This window comes from Carica papaya, chromosome 5 (genome assembly GCF_054855325.1).
Source record: "Carica papaya isolate Zhongbai chromosome 5, ASM5485532v1, whole genome shotgun sequence".
In the NCBI taxonomy this organism is placed as follows: domain Eukaryota; kingdom Viridiplantae; phylum Streptophyta; class Magnoliopsida; order Brassicales; family Caricaceae; genus Carica; species Carica papaya.
In genome coordinates, this window is record NC_142313.1 from 31265474 (window position 1) to 31281124 (window position 15651).

General features: G+C 46.6%; 5 non-coding genes and 25 pseudogenes across 5 annotated transcripts; all 30 read left to right on the forward strand.

Annotated features, from left to right (window-relative positions):
- Positions 1–147: 147 nt before the first annotated feature.
- LOC148264332 (5S ribosomal RNA) lies at positions 148–266 on the forward strand (annotated as a pseudogene).
- Positions 267–828: 562 nt separating this feature from the next.
- LOC148264333 (5S ribosomal RNA) lies at positions 829–947 on the forward strand (annotated as a pseudogene).
- A 560-nt stretch (positions 948–1507) lies between these two features.
- Positions 1508–1626, forward strand: LOC148264334 (5S ribosomal RNA; annotated as a pseudogene).
- A 559-nt stretch (positions 1627–2185) lies between these two features.
- On the forward strand, positions 2186–2303 carry LOC148264335 (5S ribosomal RNA; annotated as a pseudogene).
- A 559-nt stretch (positions 2304–2862) lies between these two features.
- Positions 2863–2981, forward strand: LOC148264336 (5S ribosomal RNA). The gene has a single exon (XR_015820481.1). It is a non-coding gene; the product is annotated as a 5S ribosomal RNA (ribosomal RNA).
- Positions 2982–3540: 559 nt separating this feature from the next.
- On the forward strand, positions 3541–3658 carry LOC148264337 (5S ribosomal RNA; annotated as a pseudogene).
- A 202-nt stretch (positions 3659–3860) lies between these two features.
- Positions 3861–3979, forward strand: LOC148264338 (5S ribosomal RNA). Its single transcript, XR_015819826.1, has one exon. It is a non-coding gene; the product is annotated as a 5S ribosomal RNA (ribosomal RNA).
- Positions 3980–4184: 205 nt separating this feature from the next.
- LOC148264339 (5S ribosomal RNA) lies at positions 4185–4303 on the forward strand (annotated as a pseudogene).
- A 513-nt stretch (positions 4304–4816) lies between these two features.
- Positions 4817–4935, forward strand: LOC148264340 (5S ribosomal RNA; annotated as a pseudogene).
- A 561-nt stretch (positions 4936–5496) lies between these two features.
- On the forward strand, positions 5497–5615 carry LOC148264341 (5S ribosomal RNA; annotated as a pseudogene).
- Positions 5616–5820: 205 nt separating this feature from the next.
- LOC148264342 (5S ribosomal RNA) lies at positions 5821–5939 on the forward strand (annotated as a pseudogene).
- Positions 5940–6142: 203 nt separating this feature from the next.
- On the forward strand, positions 6143–6261 carry LOC148264343 (5S ribosomal RNA; annotated as a pseudogene).
- A 209-nt stretch (positions 6262–6470) lies between these two features.
- On the forward strand, positions 6471–6589 carry LOC148264344 (5S ribosomal RNA; annotated as a pseudogene).
- A 558-nt stretch (positions 6590–7147) lies between these two features.
- LOC148264345 (5S ribosomal RNA) lies at positions 7148–7266 on the forward strand (annotated as a pseudogene).
- A 209-nt stretch (positions 7267–7475) lies between these two features.
- On the forward strand, positions 7476–7594 carry LOC148264346 (5S ribosomal RNA; annotated as a pseudogene).
- Positions 7595–8158: 564 nt separating this feature from the next.
- LOC148264347 (5S ribosomal RNA) lies at positions 8159–8277 on the forward strand (annotated as a pseudogene).
- A 209-nt stretch (positions 8278–8486) lies between these two features.
- Positions 8487–8605, forward strand: LOC148264348 (5S ribosomal RNA; annotated as a pseudogene).
- A 565-nt stretch (positions 8606–9170) lies between these two features.
- LOC148264349 (5S ribosomal RNA) lies at positions 9171–9289 on the forward strand (annotated as a pseudogene).
- Positions 9290–9498: 209 nt separating this feature from the next.
- On the forward strand, positions 9499–9616 carry LOC148264350 (5S ribosomal RNA; annotated as a pseudogene).
- Positions 9617–10147: 531 nt separating this feature from the next.
- Positions 10148–10266, forward strand: LOC148264351 (5S ribosomal RNA; annotated as a pseudogene).
- A 478-nt stretch (positions 10267–10744) lies between these two features.
- Positions 10745–10863, forward strand: LOC148264352 (5S ribosomal RNA). The gene has a single exon (XR_015820566.1). It is a non-coding gene; the product is annotated as a 5S ribosomal RNA (ribosomal RNA).
- Positions 10864–11070: 207 nt separating this feature from the next.
- Positions 11071–11189, forward strand: LOC148264353 (5S ribosomal RNA; annotated as a pseudogene).
- Positions 11190–11748: 559 nt separating this feature from the next.
- On the forward strand, positions 11749–11867 carry LOC148264354 (5S ribosomal RNA; annotated as a pseudogene).
- Positions 11868–12076: 209 nt separating this feature from the next.
- On the forward strand, positions 12077–12195 carry LOC148264355 (5S ribosomal RNA). Its single transcript, XR_015820558.1, has one exon. It is a non-coding gene; the product is annotated as a 5S ribosomal RNA (ribosomal RNA).
- Positions 12196–12401: 206 nt separating this feature from the next.
- Positions 12402–12519, forward strand: LOC148264356 (5S ribosomal RNA; annotated as a pseudogene).
- A 547-nt stretch (positions 12520–13066) lies between these two features.
- LOC148264357 (5S ribosomal RNA) lies at positions 13067–13185 on the forward strand. Its single transcript, XR_015821177.1, has one exon. It is a non-coding gene; the product is annotated as a 5S ribosomal RNA (ribosomal RNA).
- A 559-nt stretch (positions 13186–13744) lies between these two features.
- Positions 13745–13863, forward strand: LOC148264358 (5S ribosomal RNA; annotated as a pseudogene).
- Positions 13864–14417: 554 nt separating this feature from the next.
- Positions 14418–14536, forward strand: LOC148264359 (5S ribosomal RNA; annotated as a pseudogene).
- A 205-nt stretch (positions 14537–14741) lies between these two features.
- LOC148264360 (5S ribosomal RNA) lies at positions 14742–14860 on the forward strand (annotated as a pseudogene).
- Positions 14861–15421: 561 nt separating this feature from the next.
- LOC148264361 (5S ribosomal RNA) lies at positions 15422–15539 on the forward strand (annotated as a pseudogene).
- The last annotated feature ends 112 nt before the right edge of the window (positions 15540–15651 follow it).

Below are 15651 nucleotides of genomic sequence, written 5' to 3' on the forward strand. Positions count from 1 at the left end.
TATTCGCAAATGTGAGTCACGGCACCGTGGTATTTTACTTGATATTTGAACGAGAACGAGAGGTGCAGTGCGACCACACAAGGAAAGAAATGACGGGAGGGGGAAGAAAGGAGAAGGAGTTTATGTATTTGCAGCGCGAAATTAAACAGTTGCGATCATACCAGCACTAATGCACCGGATCCTATCAGAACTCCGCAGTTAAGTGTGTTTTGGCGAGAGTAGTACTCGGATGGGTGACCTCCTGGGAAGTCCTCGTGTCGCACTAATTTTTTTTTCAGACGGGTTGTTCGACGTTACGCGCGACTGGAACTAGGGTCCACTGGTTTATACGCAAATGTGAGTCAAGAAGCATGGGCATTTTAATCGATATTAGAACGAGAAGGAGAGATGCAGAGTGCACGCACAAGGAAACAAATGACGGGAGGGGGGATGGAGGGAGAAAAAGTGTATGTATTTGCAGCGCAGAATGAAACATGAGCCATCATACCAGCACCAATGCAACGGATTCTATCAGAACTCCGCAAGTTAAGGGTGCTTGGGCGAGAGTAGCAATAGCATGGGTGACCTCCTACGAAGTCCTTATATTTAACCCATTTTCTTAGGAAGTCCTCGTGTTGCACCCATTTTTTTGCAGATGATTCTTTCGACGATACGCGCGACTTGAATTATGGTCCTCAGGTTTATTCCTAAATGTGAGTCACGGCACCGTAGCATTTTGCTTGATATTAGAACGAGCACGGGAGGTGCAGTGCGCACGCACAAGGAAACAAATGACGGGAGGGGGAAGAAAGGAGAAGGAGTTTATGTATTTGCAGCGCTGAATTATACGGGTGCGATCATACCAGCACTAATGCACCGGTTCCCATCAGAACTCCGCAGTTAAGTGTGCTTGGGCGAGCACAGTACTCAGATGTGTGACGACTTGGGAAGCCCTCGTGTTGCACCTATTTTTTTTCAGATGGGTTGTTCGACGTTACGCGCGAATGGAATTATAAACCGCTGGTTCATTTGCAAAGGTGAGTCACGGTGCCGGGGCATATTACTTGATATTAGAATGAGAAAAAGAGATGCAGAGTGCACGCACAAGGAAACAAATGACGGGAGGGGGGATGGGAGGAGAAAGAGTGTGTGTATTTGCAGTGCAGAATGAAACATGAGGGATCATACCAGCACTAATGCAACGGATTCTATCAGAACTCCGCAGTTAAGGGTGCTTGGGCGAGAAAAGTACTCGGATGGGTGACCTCCTGCAAAGTCCTTATATTTCACCCATTTTCTTGGGAGGTCCTCGTGTTGCACCCATCTTTTTGCAGATGATTCTTTCGACGTTACGCGCGACTTGATTTATGGTCCGCAGGTTTATTCGCAAATGTGAGTCACGGCGTCGTGGCATTTTACTTGATATTAGAACGAGTACGGGAGGTGCAGTGCGCACGCACAAGGAAACAAATGACAGGAGGGGGAAGAAAAGAGAAGGAGTGTATGTATTTGCAGCGCGAAATTAAACAGTTACGATCATAACAGCACTAATGCATCGGATCCCATCAGAACTCCGTAGTTAAGTGTGCTTCGGCGAGAGTAGTACTCGGATGGGTGATCTCCTGGGAAGTCCTCGTGTCGCAACAATTTTTTCTCAGACAGGTCGTTCGACGTTTCGCGCAACTTTAACTAGGGTCCGCTGGTTTATACGCAAATGTGAGTAAAAAAGAAGGGGCATTTTAATCAATATTAGAACGAGAAGGAGAGGCGCAGTGTGAACGCACAAGGAAACAAATTATGGGAGGGGGAGGGAAGGAGAAGGAGTGCATGTATTTTCAGCACGAAATGAAACAGGTGCGATCATGCCAGCACTAATGCAACAGATTCTATCAGAACTCCGTAGGTAAGGGTGCTTGGGCGAGAGTAGTACTAGCATGGGTTACCTCCTGCGAAGTCCTTATATTTCACCCATTTTCTTGTGAAGTCCTCGTGTCGCACTAATTTTTTTTTAGACGGGTCGTTCGATGTTATGCTCGTCTGGAACTAGGGTCCGCTGGTTTATACGCAAATGTGAGTCAAGAAGCAGGGGCATTTTAATCAATATTAGAACGAGAATGAGAGGTGAAGTGTGAACGCACAAGGAAACAAATGACGGGAGGGGGAAGAAAGGAGAAGGAGTGTATGTATTTGCAGCGAGAAATTAAACAGGTGTGATCATACCAGCACTAAAGCTCCGGATCCCATCAGAACTCCACAGTTAAGTGTGCTCGGGCGAGATAGTACTCGGATGGGTGTCCACCTGGGAAGCCCTCGTGTTGCACTTATTTTTTTTCGGATGGGTCGTTCGACGTTACGCGCGAATGGAATTATAAACCGCAGGTTCATTTGCAAAGGTGAGTCACGGTGCCGGGGCATATTACATGATATTTGAACGAGAAAGAGAGATGCAGAGTGCACGCAAAAGGAAACAAATGACGGGAGGGAGGATGGGAGGAGAAAGAGTGTATGTATTTGCAGTGCAGAATGAAACATGAGGGATCATACCAGCACTAATGCAACGGATTCTATCAGAACTCCGCAGTTAAGGGTGCTTGGGCGAGAAAAGTACTCGGATGGGTGACCTCTGCGAAGTCCTTATATTTCACCCATTTTCTTGGGAGGTCCTCGTGTTGCACCAATCTTTTTGCAGATGATTCTTTCGACGTTACGCGCGACTTGAATTATGGTCCGCAGGTTTATTCGTAAATGTGAGTCACGGTGCCGTGGCATTTTACTTGATATTAGAACGAGTACAGGAGGTGCAGTGCGCACGCACAAGGAAACAAATGACGGGAGGGGGAAGAAAAGAGAAGGAGTTTATGTTTTTACAGCGCTGAATTATACGGGTGCGATTATACCAGCACTAATGCAACGGATCCCATCAGAACTCCGCAGTTAAGTGTGCTTGGGCGAGAGTAGTACTCAGATGGGTGACCTCCTGGGAAGTCCTCGTGTCGCACCAATTTTTTTTTAGACGGGTCGTTCGATGTTACGCGCGACTTGAACTAGGGTCCGCTGGTTTATACGCAAATGTGAGTAAAAAAGAAGGGGCATTTTAATCGATATTAGAACGAGAAGGAGAGGTGCAGTGTGAACGCACAAGCAAACAAATTATGGGAGGGGGAGGGAAGGAGAAGGAGTGTATGTATTTTCAGGACGAAATGAAACAGGTGCGATCATACCAGCACTAATGCAACAGATTCTATCAGAACTCCGTAGGAAAGGGTGCTTGGGCGAGAGTAGTACTAGCATGGGTTACCTCCTGCGAAGTCCTTATATTTCACCCATTTTCTTGTGAAGTTCTCGTGTCGCACCAATTTTTTTTTAGACGGGTCGTTTGACGTTACGCTCGTCTGGAACTAGGGTCCGCTGGTTTATACGCAAATGTGAGTCAAGAAGCAGGGGCATTTTAATCGATATTAGAACGAGAATGAGAGGTGAAGTGTGAACGCACATGGAAACAAATGACGGGAGGGGGAAGAAAGGAGAAGGAGTGTATGTATTTGCAGCGCGAAACTAAACAGGTGCGATCATACCAGCACTAAAGCCCCGGATCCCATCAGAACTCCGCAGTTAAGTGTGTTTGGCGAGATTAGTACTCGGATGGTTGACCTCCTGGGAAGTCCTCGTGTCGCACCAATTTTTTTTCAGACAAGTCGTTCGACGTTACGCGCGTCTGGAACTAGGGTCCGCTGGTTTATAGGCAAATGTGAGTCAATAAGCAGGGGCATTTTAATCGATATTAGAACAAGAATGAGAGGTGAAGTGTGAACGCACAAGGAAACAAATGACGGGAGGGGGAAGAAAGGAGGAGTGTATGTATTTGCAGTGCGAAATTAAACAGGTGCGATCATACCAGCACTAAAGCTCCGGATCCCATCAGAACTCCGCAGTTAAGTGTGCTTGGGCGAGAGTAGTACTCGGATGGGTGACCACTTGGGAAGCCCTCGTGGTGCACTTATTTTTTTTCGGATGGGTTATTCGACGTTACGCGTAAATGGATTTATAAACCACTGGTTCATTTGCAAAGGTGAGTCACGGTGCCGGGGCATATTACTTGATATTAGAACGAGAAAGAAAGATGCAGAGTGCACGCACAAAGAAACAAATGACGGGAGGGGGAAGAAAGGAGAAGGAGTTTATGTATTTGCAGCGCGAAATTAAACAGGTGCGATCGTACCAGCACTAATGCAACCGATCCCATTATAACTCCGCAGTTATGTGTGCTTGGGCGAGAGTAGTACTCGGATGGGTGACCACTTGGGAAGTACTCGTGTTGCACCCATTTTTTTGCAGATGATTCTTTATACGTTACGCGCGACTTGAATTTTGGTCCTCAGGTTTATTCGCAAATGTGAGTCACGGCGTAATAACATTTTACTTGATATTAAAACGAGCACGGGAGGTGCAGTGTGCACGCATAAGGAAACAAATGACGGGAGGGGTAAGAAAGGAGAAGGAGTTTATGTATTTGCAGCGCAAAATTAAACGGATGCGATCATACCAGCACTAATGCAACGGATCCCATCATAACTCTGCAGTTAAGTGTGCTTGGGCGAGATTAGTACTGGGAAGTTCTCGTGTTGCACCCATTTTTTTTTTCAGATGTGCCATTCGACGTTACGCACGACTTTAATTATAGTCCGCAGATTTATTCGAAAATGTGAGTCACTGCGCCGTGGCATTTTACTTGATATTTAAACGAGAACGAGAGGTGCAGTGCACACGCACAAGGAAACAAATGACGGGAAGGGGAAGAAAGGAGAAGGAGTGTACTATTTGCAGCGCAAAATTAAATAGGTGCCATCATACCAGCACTAATGCACCGTATCCCATCAGAACTCAACAGTTAAGTGTGCTTGGGCGGGAGTAGTACTCGGATTGGTGACCTCCTGGGAAGTCCTCGTGTTGCACCCATTTTTTTTCGGATGGGTCGTTCGACGTTACGCGCGAATGCAATTATAAACCGCTGGTTCATTCGCAAAGGTGAGTCACGATACTAGGGCATTTTACTTGATATTAGAACGAGAAGGAGAGAAGCAGAGTGCACGCACAAGGAAACAAATAACGGGAGAGGGGATGGAGGGAGAAAGAGTGTATGTATTTGCAGCGCAGAATGAAACATGAGCGATCATACCAGCACCAATGCAACGGATTCTATCAGAACTCCGCAAGTAAAGGGTGCTTGGGTGAGAGTAGCACTAGGATGGGTGACCTCATGCGAAGTCCTTATATTTCACCTATTTTCTTAGGAAGTCCTCGTGTTGCACCCCTTTTTTTGCAGATGATTCTTTCGACGTTACGCGCAACTTGAATTATGGTCCTCAGGTTTATTCGCAAATGTGAGTCACGGCACCGTAGCATTTTACTTGATATTAGAACGAGCACGGGAGGTGCGGTGCGCACGCACAAGGAAACAAATGACGGGAGGGGGAAGAAAGGAGAAGGAGTTTATGTATTTGCAGCGCAGAATTAAACCGGTGTGATCATACCAGCACTAATGCACCGGATCCCATCAGAACTCCGCAGTTAAGTGTGCTTGGGCGAGAGTAGTACTCGGATAGGTGACCTCCTGGGAAGTTCTCGTGTCGAATCAATTTTTTTTCAGACGGGTCGTTCGAAGTTACGCGCGACTGGAACTAGGGTCCGCTGGTTTATACGCAAATGTGAGTCAAGAAGCAGGGGCATTTTAATCGATATTAAAACGAGAATGAGAGGTGAAGTGTGAACGCACGAGGAAACAAATGACGGGAGGGGGAAGAAAGGAGAAGGAGTGTATGTATTTGCAGCGCGAAATTAAACAGGTGCGATCATACCAGCACTAAAGCTCCGGATCCCATCAGAACTCCGTAGTTAAGTTTGCTTGGGTGATGGTAGTACTCGGATGGGTGACCTCTTGGGAAGTCCTCGTATCGGAACAATTTTTTTCAGATGGGTCGTTCGACGTTACGCGCGACTGGAACTATGGTCCGCTTGTTTATACGCAAATGTGAGTCAAGAATCTGCGGCATTTTAATCGATATTAGAACGAGAAGGAGAGGTGCAGTGTGAACGCACAAGGAAACAAATGATGGGAGGGGAGGAGGGAAGAAGGAGTGTATGTATTTTCAGCACGAAATTAAACAGGTGCGATCACACCAGCACAAATGCACCGGATCCCATCAGAACTCCGCAGTTAAGTGTGCTTTGGCGAAAGTAGTACAATGATGGGTTACCTCAAGGGAAGTTCTCGTGTTGCACCCATTTTCTTTTTTTCAGATGTGTCGTTCGACGTTACGCGCGACTTTAATTATGGTCCGCAGATTTATTCGCAAATGTGAGTCACGGCGCCGTAGCATTTTACTTGATATTTGAACGAGAACGAGAGGTGCAGTGCGCACGCACAAGGAAACAAATAACGGGAGGGGGAAGAAAGAAGAAGTAATTTATGTATTTGCAGCGCGAAATTAAACAGGTGCGATCATACCAGCACTAATGCACCGGATCCCATCAGAACTCCGCAGTTAAGTGTGCTTGGGCGAGAGTAGTACTCGGACTGGAGACCTCATGGGTAGTCCTCGTGTCGCACTAACTTTTTTTTCAGACGGGTCGTTCGACGTTACGCGCGAATGGAATTATAAACCGCTGGTTCATTCGCAAAGGTGAGTCACGATGCTAGGGCATTTTACTTGATATTAGAACGAGAAGGAGAGATGCATAGTGCACGCACAAGGAAACAAATGACGGGAGAGGGGATGGAGGGAGAAATAGCGTATGTATTTGCAGCACAGAATGAAACATGACCGATCAAACCAGCACCAATGCAACGGATTCTATCAGAGCTCTGCAAGTTAAGGGTGCTTGGGCGAGAGTAGCACTAGGATGGGTGACCTCATGCGAAGTCCTTATATTTCACCTATTTTCTTAGAAAGTCCTTGGGTTGCACCCATTTTTTTACAGATGATTCTTTCGACGTTACGCGCAACTTGAAGGTCCTCAGATTTATTCGCAAATGTGAGTCACGGCACCGTAGCATTTTACTTGATATTAGAACGAGCACGGGAGGTGCAGTGCGCACGCACAAGGAAACAAATGACGGGAGGGGGAAGAAAGGAGAAGGAGTTTATGTATTTGCAGCGCGAAATTAAACGGGTGCAATCATACCAGCACTAATGCACCGGATCCCATCAGAACTCCGCAGTTTAGTGTGCTTGGGGGAGAGTAGTACTCGGATGGGTGACCTCCTGGGAAGTTCTCGTGTTACACCCCTTTTCTTTTTTTAAGATGTGCCGTTCGACGTTACGCACGACTTTAATTATGGTCCGCAGATTTATTCGCAAATGTGAGTCACGGCGCCGTGGCATTTTACTTGATATTTAAACGAGAACGAGAGGTGCAATGCGCACGCACAAGGAAACAAATGACGGGAGGGGGAAGAAAGGGGAAGGAGTTTATGTATTTGCAGCGCGAAATTAAATAGGTGCGATCATACCAGCATTAATGCACCGGATCCAATCAGAACTCCGCAGTTAAGTGTGCTTGGGCGAGAGTAGTACTCAGATGGTTGACCTCCTGGGAAGTCCTCGTGTTGCACTAAATTTTTTTTTTCAGACAGGTCGTTCGACGATACGCGCGACTGGAACTAGGGTCCGCTGGTTTAAACGCAAATGTGAGTCAAGAAGCAGGGGCATTTTAATTAATATTAGAGCGAGAAGGAGAGATGCAGAGTGCACGCACAAGGAAACAAATGACGGGAGGGGGCATGGAGGGAGAAAAAGTTTATGTATTTGCAGCGCAGAATGAAACATGAGCAATCATAACAGCGCCAATGCAACGGATTCTATCAGAACTCCACAAGTTAAGGGTGCTTGGGCGAGAGTAGCACTAGGATGGGTGACCTCCTGCGAAGTCCTTATATTTCACCAATTTTCTTAGGAAGTCCTCGTGTTGCACCCATTTTTTTGCAGATGATTCTTTCGACGATACGCACGACTTGAATTATGGTCCTCAGGCTTATTCGCAAATGTGAGTCACGGCACCGTAGCATTTTACTTGATATTAGAACGAGAACGGGAGGTGCAGTGCGCACGCACAAGGAAACAAATGACGGGAGGGAGAAGAAAGGAGAAGGAGTTTATGTATTTGCAGCGCGAAATTAAACGGGTGCAATCATACCAGCACTAATGCAACGGATCCCATCAGAACTCCGCAGTTAAGTGCGCTTGGGCGAGAGTAGTATTCGGATGGGTGACCTCCTGGGAAGTTCTCGTGTTACACCCATTTTCTTTTTTTCAAATGTGTCGTTCGACGTTACGCGCGACTTTAATTATTGTCCGCAGATTTATTCGCAAATATGAGTCACGGCGCCGTGGCATTTTACTTGATATTTGAACGAGAACGAGAGGTGCAGTGCGCACGCACAAGGAAACAAATGACGGGAGGGGGAAGAAAGGAGAAGGAGTTTATGTATTTGCAGCGTGAAATTAAACAGATTCGATCATACCAGCACTAATGCACCGGATCCCATCAGAACTCCGCAGTTAAGTGTGCTTGGGCGAGAGTTGTACTCGAATGGGTGACCTCCTGGGAAGTCCTTGTGTCGCACTAATTTTTTTTTTTTCAGACGGGTCATTCGACGTTACGCGCGACTGGAACTAGGGTCCACTGGTTTATACGCAAATGTGAGTCAAGAAGCAGGGGCATTTTAATCGATATTAGAACGAGAAAGAGAGATGCAGAGTGCACGCACAAGGAAACAAATGACGGGAGGGGGGATGGAGGGAGAAAAAGTGTATGTATTTGCAGCGCAGAATGAAACATGAGCAATCATACCAGCACCAATGCAACGGATTCTATCAGAACTCCGCAAGTTAAGGGTGCTTGGGTGAGAGTAGCACTAGGATGGGTGACCTCCGGAGAAGTCCTTATATTTCACCCATTTTCTTAGGAAGTCCTCGTGTTGCACCTATTTTTTTGCAGATGATTCTTTTGACTATACGTGCGACTTGAATTATGGTCCTCAGGTTTATTCGCAAATGTGAGTCACGGCACCGTAGCATTTTACTTGATATTAGAACGAGCACGGGAGGTGCAGTTCGCGCGCACAAGGAAACAAATGATGGGAGGGGGAACAAAGGAGAAGGAGTTTATGTATTTGCAGCGCGGAATTAAATGGGTGCGATCATACCAGCACAAATGCACCGGATCCCATCAGAACTCCGCAGTTAAGTGTGCTTTGGCGAAAGTAGTACAATGATGGGTTACCTCCTAGGAAGTTCTCGTGTTGCACCCATTTTCTTTTTTTCAGATGTGCCGTTCGACGTTACGCGCGACTTTAATTATGGTCCGCAGATTTATTCGCAAATGTGAGTCACTGCGCCGTGGCATTTTACTTGATATTTAAACGAGAACGAGAGGTGCAGTGCGCACGCACAAGGAAACAAATGACGGGAGGGGGAAGAAAGGAGAAGGAGTTTATGTATTTGCAGCGCGAAATTAAACAAGTGGGATCATACCAGCACTAATGCACCGGATCCCATCAGAACTTGCAGTTAAGTGTGCTTGGGCGAGAGTAGTCCTCGGATGGGTGACCTCTTGGGAAGTCCTCGTGTCGCACTAATTTTTTTTTTTAGACGGGTCGTTCGACGTTACGCGCGACATGATTTATGGTCCGCAGGTTTATTCGCAAATGTGAGTCACGGCGCCGTGGCATTTTATTTGATATTGGAACGAGTACGTGAGGTGCAGTGCGCACGCACAAGGAAACAAATGACGGGAGGAGGAAGAAAAGAGAAGGAGTGTATGTATTTGAAGCGCAAAATTAAACAAGTGGCATCATACCAGCACTAATGCACTGGATCCCATCTTAACTCTGCAGTTAAGTGTGCTTGGTCGAGAGTAGTACTCGGATGGGTGACCTCTTGGGAAGTCCTCGTATCGCAACAATTTTTTTTTCAGATGGGTCGTTCGACGTTAGGCGCGACTGGAACTATGGTCCGCTGGTTTATACGCAAATGTGAGTCAAGAATCAAGGGCATTTTAATCGATATTAGAACGAGAAGGAGAGGTGCAGTGTGAACGCACAAGGAAACAAATGATGGGAGGGGGGGAAGGAAGAAGGAGTGTATGTATTTTCAGCACGAAATTAAACAGGTGCGGTCACACCAGCACAAATGCACCGGATCCCATCAAAACTCCGCAGTTAAGTGTGCTTTGGCGAAAGTAGTACAATGATGGGTTACCTCCTGGGAAGTTCTCGTGTTGCACCCATTTTCTTTTTTCCAGATGTGCCGTTCGATGTTACGCGCTACTTTAATTATGATCCGTAGATTTATTCGCAAATGTGAGGGGGGGAGGGAAGAAGGAGTGTATGTATTTTCAGAATGAAATTAAACAGGTGCGGTCATACTAGCACTAATGCATCAGATTCTATCAGAACTCCGTAGGTAAGGGTGCTTGGGCGAGAGTAGTACTAGCATGGGTTACCTCCTGCGAAGTCCTTATATTTCACCCATTTTCTTGTGAAGTCCTCGTGTTGCACCCATTTTTTTGCAGATGATTCTTTCGACGTTACGCGCGACTTGAATTATAGTCCTCAGGTTTATTCGCAAATGTGAGTCACGGCGCTGTAGCATTTTCTTGATATTAGAACGAGAACGGGAGGTGCAGTGCGCACGCACAAGGAAACAAATGACGGGAGGGGGAAGAAAGGAGAAGGAGTTTATGTATTTGTAGCGCGAAATTAAACAGGTGCGATCATACCAGCACTAATGCACCGGATCCCATCAGAACTCCGCAGTTAAGTGTTCTTGGGCGAGAGTAGTACTCGGATGGGTGTCCTCCTGGGAAGTCCTCGTGTCGCACTAATTTTTTTTTTCAGACGGATCGTTCGAAGTTACGCGCGACTGGAACTAGGGTCCACTTGTTTATACGCAAATGTGAGTCAAGAAGCAGGGGCATTTTAATCGATATTAGAACAAGAAGAAGAGGTGAAGTGTGAACGCACAAGGAAACAAATGACCGGAGGGGGAAGAAAGGAGAAGGAGTGTATGTATTTGCATCGCGAAATTAAACAGGTGCGATCATACCAGCACTAAAGCCCCAGATCCCATCAGAACTCCGCACTTAAGTGTGCTTGGGCGAGAGTAGTACTCGGATGGGTGACAACTTGGGAAGCCCTCGTGTTGCACCAATTTTTTTCGGATGGGTTGTTCGACGTTACGCGCGAATGGAATTATAAACCGCTGGTTCATTTGCAAAGGTGAGTCACGGTGCCGGGGCATATTACTTGATATTAGAACGTGAAAGAGAGAAAAAGAGTGCACGCACAAGGAAATAAATGACGGGAGGGGGGATGGGAGGAGAAATAGTGTATGTATTTGCAGTGCAGAATGAAACATGAGGGATCATACAAGCACCAATGCAACGGATTCTATTAGAACTCCGCAGTTAAGGGTGCTTGGGCGAGAAAAGTACTCAGATGGGTGACCTCCTGCGAAATCCTTATATTTCACCCATTTTCTTAGGAGGTCCTCGTGTTGCACCCATCTTTTTGCAGATGATTCTTTCGACGTTACGCGCGACTTGATTTATGGTTCGCAGGTTTATTCGCAAATGTGAGTCACGGCGCCGTGGCATTTTACTTGATATTTGAACGAGTACGGGAGGTGCAGTTCGCGCGCACAAGGAAACAAATGATGGGAGGGGGAAGAAAGGAGAAGGAGTTTATGTATTTGCAGCGCGGAATTAAATGGGTGCGATCATACCAGCACAAATGCACCGGATCCCATCAGAACTCCGCAGTTAAGTGTGCTTTGGCGAAAGTAGTACAATGATGGGTTACCTCCTAGGAAGTTCTCGCGTTGCACCCATTTTCTTTTTTTCAGATGTGCCGTTCGACGTTACGCGCGACTTTAATTATGGTCCGCAGATTTATTCGCAAATGTGAGTCACTGCGCCGTGGCATTTTACTTGATATTTAAACGAGAACGAGAGGTGCAGTGCGCACGCACAAGGAAACAAATGACGGAAGGGGGAAGAAATGAGAAGGAGTTTATGTATTTGCAGCGCAAAATTAAACAGGTGCGATCATACCAGCACTAATGCACCGGATCCCATCAGAACTCCGCAGTTAAGTGTTCTTGGGCGAGAGTTGTACTCGGATGGGTGACCTCCTGGGAAGTCCTCGTGTCGCACCAATTTTTTTTCAGACGGGTCGTTCGACGTTACGCGCGACTGGAACTAGGGTCCGCTGGTTTATAAGCAAATGTGAGTCAAGAAGCAGGGGCATTTTACTTGATATTTGAACGAGTACGGGAGGTGCAGTGCGCACGCACAAGGAAACAAATGACGGGATGAGGAAGAAAAGAGAAGGAGTGTATGTATTTGAAGCGCAAAATTAAACAAGAGGCATCATACCAGCACTAATGCACTGGATCCCATCAGAACTCTGTAGTTAAGTGTGCTTGGGCGAGAGTAGTACTCGGATGGGTGACCTCTTGGGAAGTCCTCGTATCGCAACAATTTTTTTTCAGATGGGTCGTTCGACTGGAACTAGAGTCCGCTGGTTTATACGCAAATGTGAGTCAAGAAGCAGGGGCATTTTAATCGATATTAGAACGAGAAGGAGAGGTGCAATGTGAACGCACAAGGAAATAATTGATGGGAGGGGGAGGGAAGAAGAAGGAGTGTATGTATTTTCAACACGAAATGAAACAGGTGCGATCATACCAGCACTAATGCAACGGATTCTATCAGAACTCCGTAGGTAAGGGTGCTTTGGCGAGAGTAGTACTAGCATGGGTTACCTCCTGCGAAGTCCTTATATTTCACCCATTTTCTTGTGAAGTCCTCGTGTTGCACCCATTTTTTTGCAGATGATTCTTTCGACGTTACGCGCGACTTGAATTATGGTCCTCAGGTTTATTCGCAAATGTGAGTCACGGTGCCGAGACATTTTACTTGATATTAGAACGAGAACGGGAGGTGCAGTGCGCACGCACAAGGAAACAAATGACGGGCTGGGGAAGAAACGAGAAGGAATTTATGTATCTGCAGCGGGGAATTAAAAGGGTGCGATCATACCAGCACTAATGCACCGGATCCCATCAGAACTCCGCAGTTAAGTGTGCTTGGGTGAGAGTAGTACTCGGATGGGTGACCTCCTGGGAAGTCCTCGTGTCGCACCAATTTTTTTTCAGACGGGTCGTTCGACGTTACGCGCGACTGGAACTAGGGTCCGCTGGTTTATACGCAAATGTAAGTCAAGAAGCAGGGGCATTTTAATCGATATTAGAACGAGAAGAAGAGGTGCAGTGTGAACGCACAAGGAAACAATTGATGGGAGGGGGAGGGAAGGAGAAGGAGTGTATGTATTTTTAACACGAAATGAAACAGGTGCGATCATACCAGCACTAATGCAACGGATTCTATCAGAACTCCATAGGTAAGGGTGCTTTGGCGAGAGTAGTACTAACATGGGTTACCTCCTGCGAAGTCCTTATATTTCACCCATTTTCTTGTGCAGTCCTCGTGTTGCACCCATTTTTTTACAAATGATTCTTTCGACGTTACGCGCGACTTGAATTATGGTCCTCAGGTTTATTCGCAAATGTGAGTCACGGTGCCGTGACATTTTACTTGATATTAGAACGAGAACGGGAGGTGCAGTGCGCACGCACAAGGAAACAAATGACGGGAGGGGGAAGAAATGAGAAGGAATTTATGTATTTGCAGCGCGGAATTAAACGGGTGCGATCATACCAGCACTAATGCACCGGATCCCATCAGAACTCCGCAGTTAAGTATTCTTGGGCGAGAGTAGTACTCGGATGGGTGACCTCCTGGGAAGTCCTCGTGTCGCACCAATTTTTTTTCAGACGGGTCGTTCGACGTTACGCGCGACTGGAACTAGGGTCCGCTGGTTTATAAGCAAATGTGAGTCAAGAAGCAGGGAAATTTTAATCGATATTAGAACGAGAAGAAGAGGTGCAGTGTGAACGCACAAGGAAACAATTGATGGGAGGGGGAGGCAAGGAGAAGGAGTGTATGTATTTTCAGCACGAAATGAAACAGGTTCGATCATACCAGATGCAACGGATTCTATCAGAACTCCGTAGGTAAGGGTGCTGTGGCGAGAGTAGTACTAGCATGGGTTACCTCCTGCGAATTCCTTATATTTCACCCATTTTCTTGTGAAGTCCTCGTGTTGCACCCATTTTTTTGCAAATGATTCTTTCGACGTTACGCGCGACTTGAATTATGGTCCTCAGGTTTATTCGCAAATGTTAGTCACGGTGCCGTGACATTTTACTTGATATTAGAGCGAGAACGGGAGGTGCAGTGCGCACGTACAAGGAAACAAATGACGGGAGGGGGAAGAAAGGGGAATGAGTTTATGTATTTGCAGCGCGAAATTAAATAGGGGCGATCATACCAGCACTAATGCACCGGAACCTATCAGAACTTCGCAGTTAAGTGTGCTTGGGCGAGATTAGTACTCGGATGGGTGACCTCCTGGGAAGTACTCGTGTCGCACCAATTTTTTTTCAGACGGGTCGTTCGACGTTACGCACGTCTGGAACTAGGGTCCGCTGGTTTATACGCAAATGTGAGTCAAGAAGCAGGGGCATTTTAATCGATATTAGAACAAGAATGAGAGGTGAAGTGTGAACGCACAAGGAAACAAATGACGGGAGAGGGAAGAAAGGAGAAGGAGTGTATGTATTTGCAGTGCGAAATTAAACAAGTGCGATCATACCAGCACTAAAGCTTCGGATCCCATCAGAACTCCGCAGTTAAGTGTGCCTGGGCAAGAGTAGTACTTGGATGGGTGGCCACTTGGGAAGCCCTCGTGTTGCACCAATTTTTTTTCGGATGGGTTGTTCGACGTTACTCGCGAATGGAATTATAAACCGCTTGTTCATTTGCAAAGGTGAGTCACGGTGCCGGGGCATATTCCTTGATATTAGAACGAGAAAGAGAGATGCAGAGTGCACGCACAAGGAAACAAATGACGGGAGGAGGGATGGGAGGAGAAAGAGTGTATGTATTTGCAGTGCAGAATGAAACATGAGGGATCATACCAGCACTAATGCAACGGATTCTATCAGAACTCCGCAGTTAAGGGTGCTTGGGCGAGAAAAGTACTCGGATGGCTGACCTCCTGCGAAGTCCTTATATTTCACCCATTTTCTTGGGAGGTCCTCGTGTTGCACCCATCTTTTTGCAGATGATTCTTTCGACGTTACTCGCGACTTGATTTATGGTCCGCAGGTTTATTCGCAAATGTGAGTCACGGCACCGTGGCATTTTACTTGATATTTGAACGAGTACGGGAGGTGCAGTGCGCACGCACAAGGAAACAAATGACGGGAGGACGAAGAAAAGAGAAGGAGTGTATGTATTTGAAGCGCAAAATTAAACAAGTGGCATCATACCAGCACTAATGCACTGGATCCTATCAGAACTCTGCAGTTAAGTGTGCTTGGACGAGAGTAGTACTTGGATGGGTGACCTCTTGGGAAGTCCTCGTATCGCAACAATTTTTTTTCAGATGGATCTTTCGACGTTACGAGCGACTGGAACTATGGTCCGCTTGTTTATACGCAAATGTGAGTCAAAAATTAGGGGCATTTTAATCTATATTAGAACGAG